The 11,710-nt window shown below is 49.5% G+C and overlaps 1 long non-coding RNA gene across 1 annotated transcript; it reads left to right on the top strand.

The window, feature by feature from the left end:
- Positions 1-594: 594 nt before the first annotated feature.
- On the top strand, positions 595-7,405 carry LOC144374031 (uncharacterized). Its single transcript, XR_013433576.1, has 4 exons — positions 595-2,083; positions 2,842-3,064; positions 4,277-4,432; positions 5,535-7,405. It is a non-coding gene; the product is annotated as an uncharacterized LOC144374031 (long non-coding RNA).
- Positions 7,406-11,710: the final 4,305 nt, after the last annotated feature.

Genomic DNA, 11,710 nt, shown 5'->3' with positions numbered 1-11,710 from the left:
AATCCACTTGGATGGACTCACTGGGTGGTGACTGCAGCAGGTGGGGTGAGGCTGGAGGTGGGGGTCCCTGGGCTGTGCCTTTGGGGTCTCTGTCCTGTCCCTGGTGAGCAGAGCTCTCTCTGCTCCCTGGTGCCCTGTCCTGAGCTGCTCTCCTCCTCCAGGCCCTGCCGCCATCTTGTTCTGCTCCCCTTGGGCCAGAGCCATGGAGTCGGCCACCAGGGACTGACCCTTAGACACCATGAGCCCCGGGTCAACTTCTCTTCTTCTAAAAGCTCAGGTGTGAGATACTACAAGAACCTTCAGAGGTGAAATAATTGGGTTCACAGAGGTGTAGACTAAGTGGATTAATCCACTTGGATGGACTCACTGGGTGTAGACTCATAGTGGATTAATCCACTTGGATGGACTCACTGGGTGTAGACTCATAGTGGATTAATCCACTTGGATGGACTCACTGGGTGTAGACTAATAGTGGATTAATCCACTTGGATGGACTCACTGGGTGGTGGCTGCAGCAGGTGGGGTGTGGCTGGAGGAGGGGGTCCCTGGGCTGTGCCTTGGGGGTCTCTGTCCTGTCCCTGGTGGGCAGAGCTCTCTCTGCTCCCTGGTGCCCTGTCCTGAGCTGCTCTCCTCCTCCAGGCCCTGCCGCCATCTTGTTCTGCTCCCCTTGGGCCAGAGCCACGGAGTCGGCCACCAGGGACTGACCCTTAGACACCATGAGCCCCGGGTCAACTTCTCTTCTTCTAAAAGCTCAGGTGTGAGATACTACAAGAACCTTCAGAGGTGAAATAATTGGGTTCACAGAGGTGTAGACTAAGTGGATTAATCCACTTGGATGGACTCACTGGGTGTAGACTCATAGTGGATTAATCCACTTGGATGGACTCCCTGGGTGGAGACTGCAGCAGGTGGGGTGTGGCTGGAGGAGGGGTCCCTGGTCTGTACCTTTGGGGTCTCTGTCCTGTCCCTGGTGAGCAGAGCTCTCTCTGCCCCCTGGTGCCCTGTCCTGAGCGGCTCTCCTCCTCCAGGCCCTGCCGCCATCTTGTTCTGCTCCCCTTGGGCCAGAGCCATGGAGTCGGCCATCATGGACTGGACCTCGGACACCAGGATCCCAAATAAACCATTTCTTATCTAATTCTTTCTCTGAGATCTTCCTCTAGGGTTTCAGAAATGCCTGGAATGAGAGATCGACAAAATTCTACTCTGATGAGTTCACGAGAAATATCACACATAGCCGTCTGGGGTTCAGAAAGGAGGTGATATTCCGAGAAGTCTTCAGAAGGGAGGTGATATTCCAAGAGGTCTTCAGAAGGGAGGTGATATTCCAAGAACTTTCCCAAAGCATATTAAGGAACAGATTCCAGGGCACCCAGAACGGAAATGACCCAACCCGAGGAGCGAGTAGTAGACCAGTCAAGTGGGTCTCTGGAGCAGAACAGGGTTTCGGGGTCACCTCCTTGGGTTGGTGACATGTCCCCAGGCTCTGAGCCTGACACAGGTGACAAGCTTAGGAAGTGCGACAGTCGGAGCTGAGCTGCAGAGGCCACAGAGCTGAGATCCCGAGTCCCAGGACGTTCCGTAGAGCCGCGGGGGACTTTGGGACAGTTCAGCACAGGTGACGTGGAAGGATCCCCCTGTCCACGTGGCTGGGCTGGACTGACAGGGTGGACAGATGGGGGTCCGGTGGCTCCCCCAGGGGTCTCCCGCACCCCTCCGTGGCTTTCGCCATGAAACACGAGATGGTCACGGTCTTTCCCTCGTCACTGGGCACCTACATAGAGAGTCCCTTCCACGTAGCCCTTGGGTTCAAATTGGCCAACGAGTCCAAGAGGAAGTGGGCCCTGTTCATGTTCTGAGTCGCCCTGGAGACGCCGCTCCTAACTCCTCGGGCGCGTAGGAGCGCTGTGCAGGAAGGGCACTGTGACATGTCATCTGGAAGGAGAGGACTCCGCTGACAGCCCGCGATCCTACGCTACTCCTGCTCTCCTCCTTGTCACTCCAAGGACGTTTCGGACAGTGCGCTTCTTTGAGAAATGAGCTGGTGATGGATGTTGGGCTTCAGTACTCACCTGGGTGGTCAGATGTGAGTCCCTCAGTAGACACCAGGTAGTCAGACATGGAACCCTCAGTAGACACCTGAGTGGTCAGACATGGGTCCCTCAGTAGACACCCAGGTGATCAGACATGGTCCCTCAGTAGATACCAACATGGTCAGACATGGGTCCCTCAGTAGACACCCAGGTGGTCAGACATGGTCCCTCAGTAGATACCAACATGGTCAGACATGGGTCCCTCAGTAGACACCTGGGTGGTCAGATGTGAGTCCCTCAGTAGACACCAGGTGGTCAGACATGGGTCCCTCAGTAGATACCCAAGGGGTCAGACATGGATCCTTCAGTAGACACCCTGGTGGTCAGACATGGGTCCCTCAGTAGATACTGGGTGGTTAGACATGGATTCCTCAGTAGACACCCGGGTGGTCAGATGTGAGTCCCTCAGTAGACACCTGGGTGGTCAGATGTGAGTCCCTCAGTAGACACCTGGGTGGTCAGATGTGAGACCCTCAGTAGACACCTACGTAGTCAGACATGGATCCCTCAGTAGATACCCAAGGGGTCAGACATAGATCCCTCAGTAGACACCCTGGTGGTCAGACATGGGTCCCTCAGTAGATACTGGGTGGTTAGACATGGATCCCTCAGTAGACACCCGGGTGGTCAGACATGGATCCCTCAGTAGACACCCGGATGGTGAGACATGGTTCCCTCAGTAGACACCCGGGTGGTAAGACAGGGACCCATCACAAGGTCATAAAGACCCACAAGGTCCTCCCTCCCACAGGACCTGCCTGTGTCATCTCGACAGTCCGTCTAACTTACCTGGTGGCTCTCTGGTTCCTGAATTCTGAAGCAAGCAATCGGCAAAGTCCTCTCTGTGAGAGGCCAGACACTCACTGTGGTGGACGTTGCTGGCCCTGGTGTTCCCGTCACATCTCCCCAACTCTGCTGTTGCAGAATGTTCCGGTTTGGATACGAAGCATCTCCCAAAGTCTCCTGTGTTGAAGGTGTGGTCTGTTCTATCCATTTGTCACTAATGACAGCATCTCCTCTTTTTTATGGCTGAATGCTATTCCCTGGTATGACCTTTTAATGAAGTACAGACTGATTACAATGACATGAGCATTTCTCGGGAATGAGAATAAACAACTCAAAGGCGACTACAAATACTTTTCCTGTGCTAAGCCAGTTTTCTCTCTAGGAAACTTTAGGATATTGTGGCCATTGTGAATTTCTTTCTCAAAATCATTTGCTTTTGGAGTATGTGCCCACGTCAGTGCAGAGGGTGGCATCTCTGGGCTGAGAAAACAAAGACAAGTATCAGAATGTGCTTTTTGGTATCAGTGTCCACCAAACGCACATGATTTGAAGAGTTTTCCTCTTCTTAAGTTGATTTTCTCTGGTATTTTGTGACAGTATCAGAAGGCTAACACAGACGCTAAAATTAGTTCCGATCATCTAAATATTTCTGACAGATTTTCCTGTAAATTCTGGGACCTTGCCATTTATGATATCAAAAGGTATTCTACAAATAATAAGAATGATATCAATGTCCCTGACACTTTGACAGGTATTGGCTTACCCTTTGTTAAAATGCTAAGGCAGTAAACATCACTGCGACTATTTGAGAATGTCATTAGATCAGCGAAGCGCTCTTTGAGCACATGTTTCCAAATAGCATATGATGTGGGTGGAGCTGAGGTTTGTTCACCTTGGACTGCCGACATTTGAGGCAAGATGACCCTTCATTGTGGATGGATATCATGTCCACAGTAGAACACTTGCTAGTCTTCCTGTTGTGTCCGCCATCTTTTCTTCAACAAGAACCACTTAGAGGAGGGAGGATTTACTTTTGGATCCTGGTTTCAGAGGAGTGTGGCCATATTGGGCTGGTTCCAAGCCAGAAAGATCATGGTGGAAGGGTCTGACAAGACCCAGAGTTCATGGAAAGTCTATGAATGATATTTACGTTATTGGAACTAATATAAGATTCTGTGTTAGCCTTCCATGACTGTAACAAAATACCCGAGAAAGTCAACTTAATGAGAGGAAAGGTTCGTTTTAGCTCCATTTTGGAAATTTCATGACATAGTGAATGTTTTTACTTCTTGAAAGGCAGGAGGTATGAGGGGGAGGGAAAGGGGTCGGGGAGAAGATAAATCCTTCTGAGATTTATACCACCAGTGACCTACTTCTTCCAACTATGTCCCACCTCCCAGTAGTGCATTCGACGATCAATTTGATGGATCAACCCACCAATGAGGTCACTGCCCTCATGATCCAGCACTTCCCAAGAGTCCCACCTCTGAACCCGGCTGCCTTGGGGACCAAACCTTCAACAACTGAGCCTCAAGGGGACATTTCATGTCCAAACCGTGAGTGACTTTTCAAGTGACGGATATGGTGTTTTTCAAGTAAAATAAACAGCAAAGAGACAAAAAAAAAAAAAAAAATATATATATATATATATATATATATATATATATATCACACCGAAGCTTGATAAAGGGGTGAGAGATTCCGAGAGTCTGCAAGATGAGAGACCCGTTTGGATCCAGAGTGTCCCCACAGTCTCGCCTGTTGAAGGCTTGATCACTAGTCTGTGGCGCTTCTGGGAGATTAGGAAAACATGAGGAGGCGGAGCCTAGTGAGAGGAGGCGGAGCTTAGTGAGAGGAGGCTAGGTCATTGGGGGCGTGGCCTGGAAGCAGAACTCTTTTTATTCTGTTCAGAGGGTCTTTTGCAGAGTCAAAATCTGAAATTTGATGAAGACTCAATGCTCATTTTTTAAAAAAAAAATGGAAGTGGGAGGTGTCAGCAGGTCATTTTCTTGGTTCTGACCGCTGTGCCTCTATTTATGACAGTATCTGCAGTTACTTCCATTATTATGTGGCATGGGGTGGCCGAAGTGGACATTTTTACCTCCTTCTTAGCTGTAAAAAATAATTAGGTGAGAAAATAATGAAGATATTTGTATGGAAACGGGGAAAGGTAAAAGAAGATAAGCTCTCTCCACCTCAGGAAAACCGATCAAATGGTGACTCGAGTCTTTTCTACTTGTTTGAATATATGACACGACGAGATCAGCCACTAAAAAAAAATACAAACAAATAACACTAAAGCACCGTAGAGGAACCAACATGCAATTTCAAATAATTTTCCAAACTCGAGTCATTTGTAGACGAATTTATACAGCTAAGAAAATTCTCTTCTATTTCTACTTTTCTGGGAATTTTTGTTTGTTTTTATTTTTTTGTTTCCTTTTTAAAATCAGAAAAAGACGACCCTCTCTAGTTTCTACTTCTGCTCTAAAATGCAATTTAGAAAACACGAGATGATGATTAGAGCTGATTTATTGACCCCTGATTTAGCAAACAGAGTGATTTTTTTTTCCCCTCTCAGTGGACACCAAGGTTGGCTGGACAGCTCCTTCCTTTCAGCTTCTGAAAAATATTTTTCTTTCTTTCCCATTTTCCCAGGGGGGATCTGGCCAGTTGCTTTACCGCTAGTTGGCAACCGTGGGTCCCGTGGTTTGCACCAAGGCGAAGCCGGATTCTTGCCGAGATCTGGGTACCCGTCTTGTGGTCCTCCCGTGTAAAATACCCTCTGTCTCATTTTATGGAATGCAGCCTACCTAAAAAAAATCAAGGTCATTATCATAAAAGTGGGGGAAGAAAAAGGAAGGTAAAGTTCCTATGCATACTGTCACAATTATATAAGACACAATTATAACGCGCTACAGTTATAATGGGTCTTTTATTACAATTTTGATGACTTCAGATTAAAGCACGTTTTGAAAAATACCTGGTAAGCCAAGTCGTGCGTCACTTTTTCCCTAAAGGTCCCCTGTTCCTTGCCCACCTGCCAACCCAACCCACCACCCTTCCTATGGTTTACGATCGTGGCTGCCTAGACTACGACAGGGTACCGCCTGCCCTGCTTCCTGCTTCCTGCTTGGCAACCAGCTATTCCCCTTGCTCCGCCTATCTCAACTCCACCTGGTTTTTCCAATCTCATTTTCTGAGTTCTGCCTGGTCAGTTGCTTGCTGAAGGTTAAGTCCCCGAGAAGGGAAGTTCTTATATATATATATAAGAACTTCCCCAAAATATCAAAGCTTTCTCCAAGTTGCCTTTGCATGATTTTAATCCATTTGTGTGCTTTTTGGGATTGCAAAAATTTCTTAAAGTGTGTATTATTTTTATGGTAAGATGCATCCCTTTGGAAAAAAATATATATATAAATATATCTTCCCCAAACATTTTTCCCAAATGGCTCTTTCTCATGATATTTGAAGAATTCACTTTCCATGTTTTTTTTTTTAATTTTTTTTAGTCGTATGTGGATGCAATGCCTTTATTTATTTTTACCAGGTGCTAGGATCCAACCCAGTGCCTCCCACTTGCAAGGCAAGTGCTCTACCCTGGGGCCACAACCCCAGCTCCTCAACTTCTATTTTTAGTGAACAGCAGGGAAAAAAGGCAATGAATTCATTAAATTGCACAGAAGGTAAAAAAAAAAAAGGGCATTTTGCTTTCCCATGAGATGGATTAAATTTTAACACCTTGGAGACTGTTTTAATCTGTTGAGAGCCGCAGCCGCTCAGTGAGGCTGCCCCTGCCAGTGGCCCTAGGAAACTTCCAGCTGATTGGCTCCTCTGCGGTGACGCTCATTGGGCTGTTTCCCCGCCCTTTCAGACCATGGAGCTGCTCATTGGGGGACTCTTTTGGCTCCGCCCACCAGCAAACTTCCAGCTGATTGGCTCCTCTGCGGTGACGCTCATTGGGCTGTTTCCCTGCCCTTTCAGACCACGGAGCTGCTCATTGAGGGACTCTTTTGGCTCCACCCACCTTCAAACTTCCAGCTGATTGGCTCCTCTGCGGTGACGCTCATTGGGCTGTTTCCCCGCCCTTTCAGGCCACTGGAGCTGCTCATTGGTGGACTCTTTTGGCTCCACCCACCAGCAAACTTCCAGGTGATTGGCTCCTCTGCGGTGGTGCTCATTGGGCTGTTTCCCCGCCCTTTCAGACCACGGAGCTGCTCATTGGTGGACTCTTTTGGCTCCGCCCACCAGCAAACTTCCAGCTGATTGGCTCTTCTGTGGTGACACTCATTGGGCTGTTTCCCCCGTCCTTTCAGACCACGGAGCTGCTCATTGGGGGACTCTTTTGGCTCCGCCCATGCCACCCGGAAGTCTGCCTCAAGAGCAGAAAAAATGGAAAATGACCTGAGAGTCCTGGTTGATTGCTTGTGAGAAGTGCCGCAGGTGGTGGTTGAGCTCTAGGGGAATTCCTGGAGAGCTTGCGTGGTGTAGACTGTGTGCTAGAAATAAAGTTCGTTCCAGCTTGACAAGTGGCTCGTGAATTGTGCCAGACTGCGGCATTAATCGGCTTCCTCTTGCTGTCACCAAAGTGCCCCCAAAGAACAATCTAGGGGAGGAAAAATTCACCTGAGGCTCCTGGTGTCCGAGGTCCAGTCCCTGGTGGCCGACTCCATGGCTCTGGCCCAAGGGGAGCAGAACAAGATGGCAGCAGGGCCTGGAGGAGGAGAGCAGCTCAGGACAGGGCATCAGGGAGCAGAGAGAGCTCTGCCCACCAGGGACAGGACAGAGACCCCAAAGGCACAGCCCAGGGACCCCCTCCTCCAGCCACACCCCACCTGCTGCAGTCACCACCCAGTGAGTCCATCCAAGTGGATTAATCCACTATGAGTCTACACCCAGTGAGTCCATCCAAGTGGATTAATCCACTTTCAGTCTACACCTCTCACAACCCAATCACTTCACCTGTACTTCCCTATTGCCATCTGCGCTCCCAAGTTCACTGGGGCTGTGGGCGGTTCTGACGGGCAGGCCTGACCGACCCCTCTGCCATTTCTCCTGGTGGCCGTGCCCGTGTCCCCCGATTCCCCTCTGGCCCTCTGTGGTGCCCCTTGCTGGTAGCACCCATCTTCCATTCCACGCAGAGATGGACATGGTCACGGCCACCTTTCCTGGGTTCCTCCCGTCTCGGGTGACATGATCTCTCTTCCCCTTTATGCTCCTCCATTCAGAACTGCGCATCTTCAAGGGGGACTTGGTCATGACCTTCCACGCTCAACCTTCAGAGGGTCGAGGTCTTATGTCTATTTTTTTGTTTCCTGGGCATCTATTAAGATGGAAACTTGCGACCATCTTTTAAAAATACTTTCACTGGACTTTATTGAAACTTTCGCGGATGTTGGAAACTGGACCTACCAGCGATCCAGCATGGTATTTCCATGGTGCACAGGGTGTGCACTGACCAAATCCCGCCTCTCTTTTCCCAGGGACCCTTCCCGGGCCCCGGCACCCACTCTCCCACTTTGAGGCTGAACATTTCCATTTCCGTGTCTCTCTTTGTCTGTATTTTTCTCTTTACATCATGTCCTCCCGTTCCATCTACCTTCCCGCAAAAAGCACAATTTCATCCCTCTTTTTAGTGATGCCTTAGAAACATGCACCTTAGTAGGATCTTTTCTTGCACATCTGCACATGCACACATCAGAGTGTGTAATTTGGATCCCTTTTCCTGTGTGCACAGACCTCGTTTTCTTGATCCATTCATCCCCGGATGGACACCCACGCTGGCTGGACATCTCACTTATTGCTATGAACACGGACATGCAGGTGTCTCTTTGGAACACAGGCTCCTTTTCTTTGGCTACTGCCCCAGGGGTTGGGCATTAGCCACATTCCACAGTCATCTATTTTGAGGGAAATCTGTCCTTTTTTCTTTAGAGAAATGTCTGTTCCGATCATTGACCCATTTTAAAATCAGGTTGTTGACTGCACCGTTACATTTCCAGATTTCTTTGCATATTCCAGATAGAGTCTCGACTTTCTTTTTTCTTTCTAAAACAAGTTGCTTTGAGCATTTTAAAGGGGTTAAAAATCTCAGAATGAGCCTTTGGTGTTCACACAACGAAGTTTGTGTTTGCATTTTTTTTTTTTTTTTTTTTTGCTGTGTTTGTTTGCAGAGCCATTCTGGGCTCCCCCAGATCCTGGACAACCAGCGTTTTTTTTTTGGGGGGGAGGGTGTTTGCCAATTGGGGATGTAGTATATGACTGACTGGGGTCCGAGGAGGGAGTTCTACCGTAATTTCAGCTTGGTTGACAACAGGGTTTGGCATTAGACGTTTGGGGTTGGGCATAAAGAGATTTGAAGCAACCTTGAGCCTTACCGGAGCCTTAGACTTGAGAGGTCTGTGTCTGGGATCCAACTTGATAAGAATCTGTCGACAGGAGGGGATCCCGGCTCCTAGATCAACCCGCACCTGACAGCTGCTTTTGGGTCACGTCTCCTGAATGGCATCTTTGTTCTGCAAGACAGTTGCAGGTGCCAAACAGAGAAGGGATCACAGAGTCGCCCTGGCCCCGCTTCGTCCCCACCTTCCCTCTAGGGGTGCTGTCCTGAAGGACGCCAGCTTTGCTCGGGCCACCGCCCGCTCTCTGCTCTCCGATGCCCGGTCCGTAGCCTTCAAGAGCCGAGGCTAAAAATAAAGACGCACCAAGATTCAATCAGGACTCTTCTTTTATTTAAAGCTCTGGACAATTACGGAGGAGAAAAAAGAAAAAAAGAAAAAAAAAAGATAAAAAATAGAGATTAGGAAAATTGAATAAGGAAGAGATTCTGTGCAGTCCATCACGGGGTGCGGGGCGCGGGGCGGTTTTGGATTTTAATAACGAGTCAGAGGGTCGTGAGGATGCTCAGAGCGGAGATGATTTCTTCTCATTCCACCAAAATGATGGTGGCTGTCGGATTAACGCCAGCCCACGACCGCCATCCTCCCCAGTCCTTGGAAGACGCTCCGAAACGGTGCAGGGTGGTTCATTGGGCCACAGCCGAGTAACGCGAGCGGCATGTCCAAAGAGAATTTAAATACTGACAAGGGTCTCATGCATAGGCAATGCACCGGGAAAGGTCGAGATGTGTCATCGTAGGACATCAAGCCTCTGCAGAAACAGGAGCAAGTGTGGGGGTGCCCGCTCCGGCCTCACAAGTCGGGAAAAGTACAGAGGCAAAGCACGTACTGAACCCAGGGTGAGGGTGTGTATCACCTCCCCAAAGCCAATATCAATGCCTTCATTGATTCATCCATGCCTTAAAACGAAACTGAGCATCAACTATTAAAAACCTCTCATTAGCATCAGACTGGATTCCGGGCGAGGCCAGACTCAGAGACTGGTTGGGTGGTGTCTTTGCCGTTGGCGTGTGCCCCAGCTTGGAGGATGGGCGTCCCCTGGAGCCCTGTGAGTTGAGGGCTTCGACACCAGGGTGGTGCCTTGGGAGGCAGAGAAACCGCGAGGAGCTAAGGGCTGGTGGGAAGAACTTGGCCCCCCAGGGACACATTCTCAAAGGGCTTGTGGGACCCCAGTCTCTCCAACATCGTGAGAGAAAGTAAACCTTTTATCTTTATAAGTTGGCTGACTCAGGTGTTTCTTACAGTCACGGAAAACTGGCTGATACAAAGAGGAAGAGTATCTGACAGGAATCTCCCTCTTGTCCACCTGGTGAATTCTGGACACAGACAATCCCACAGAAGACCAGCTCCAACTCTGTCCAGGACGGATTAAGAACCATCTATCCATCCGTCCATCCATCCATCAATCATAAAAAATCCGGGTCATCATGTTGGAGCACCCACAACTTAGGAACCAAACCAAAAAGTACGAAGATCTCCTGGGCTCCCACGTATTGCAAAATGCAGATTTAGCTTTGACTGAGCTTCCCTGCAGAGACCTGGCCACAGATACATCCAACGTGTTCATCACGTTTCGTGTCAATGTGACAAAACACCTGAAAAAGCAACTTGGAAGAGCAAAGATTTACTTTGGCTCAGGGTTTCATGAGCCCAGACGAACCTTTTTTTTTTTTTTTTTTTACGATGAACCTTTTTTTTAGTATAATTCCCTAGTCTCAGGTAATCGGTTACAGTCACGGAAAGCTGACTGAGACATCTGCAGTGTTGCAATCTATTTCTCAACGGTATTCCATACTAAGTAGTTAAAAAAAAATAGCGCCATCCTGGGGGCCGACAGCAAAAGGACATCTGTTCTCCTTGGGAACCTCTTGGGGCCACTCCCCCCAATAATCTCCTGCGCCCCGCGGAGCCAACCCCCAAAACCAATTGCAACATGAGCCAAGGTTTCCTGGATCGTCCATCACTCTGCTGCGTGCTGCTCCGACAGCGTACCTGAGACAGGTGTGCTCAGGTGCACCCCGATACAGTGTTGAGGTCCACGGAGCTCGTGGCTCTGGAGGCCGGAGGTCCAAGATGGCGCTGGTCTCCATGCCACACTACAATGCCTGGGGTCTCTCTTCCTGTTGGGCGGAGGTACCAGGGACTGAACCCAGGGACACTTGGCCACTGAGCCCCGTCCCCAGCCCTATTTTGCATTTTATTGAGAGACAGGGTCTCCCTGAGTTGCTCAGAGCCTCGCTTTGGCAGAGGCTGGCTTTGGACTCGCCATCCTCCTGCCTCGGCCTCCCGAGTCACTGGGATGACAGGCCTGGGCCACTGCGTCTGGGTGAAGTCGTCCTTTTCAGTGCTGAACTCTCTGCAGACAACTCCGCCGTGGAGACAAGTGCCGGCCCAGCCGGGGGACAGTGCCCTGAATGTGAGACCACCAGGTCTGAA

Source organism: Ictidomys tridecemlineatus, unplaced genomic scaffold (genome assembly GCF_052094955.1).
Source record: "Ictidomys tridecemlineatus isolate mIctTri1 unplaced genomic scaffold, mIctTri1.hap1 Scaffold_552, whole genome shotgun sequence".
Taxonomy (NCBI): domain Eukaryota; kingdom Metazoa; phylum Chordata; class Mammalia; order Rodentia; family Sciuridae; genus Ictidomys; species Ictidomys tridecemlineatus.
Note: the sequence above shows the minus strand (reverse complement) of the source record. Positions and strands in the feature narration are given on the sequence as shown.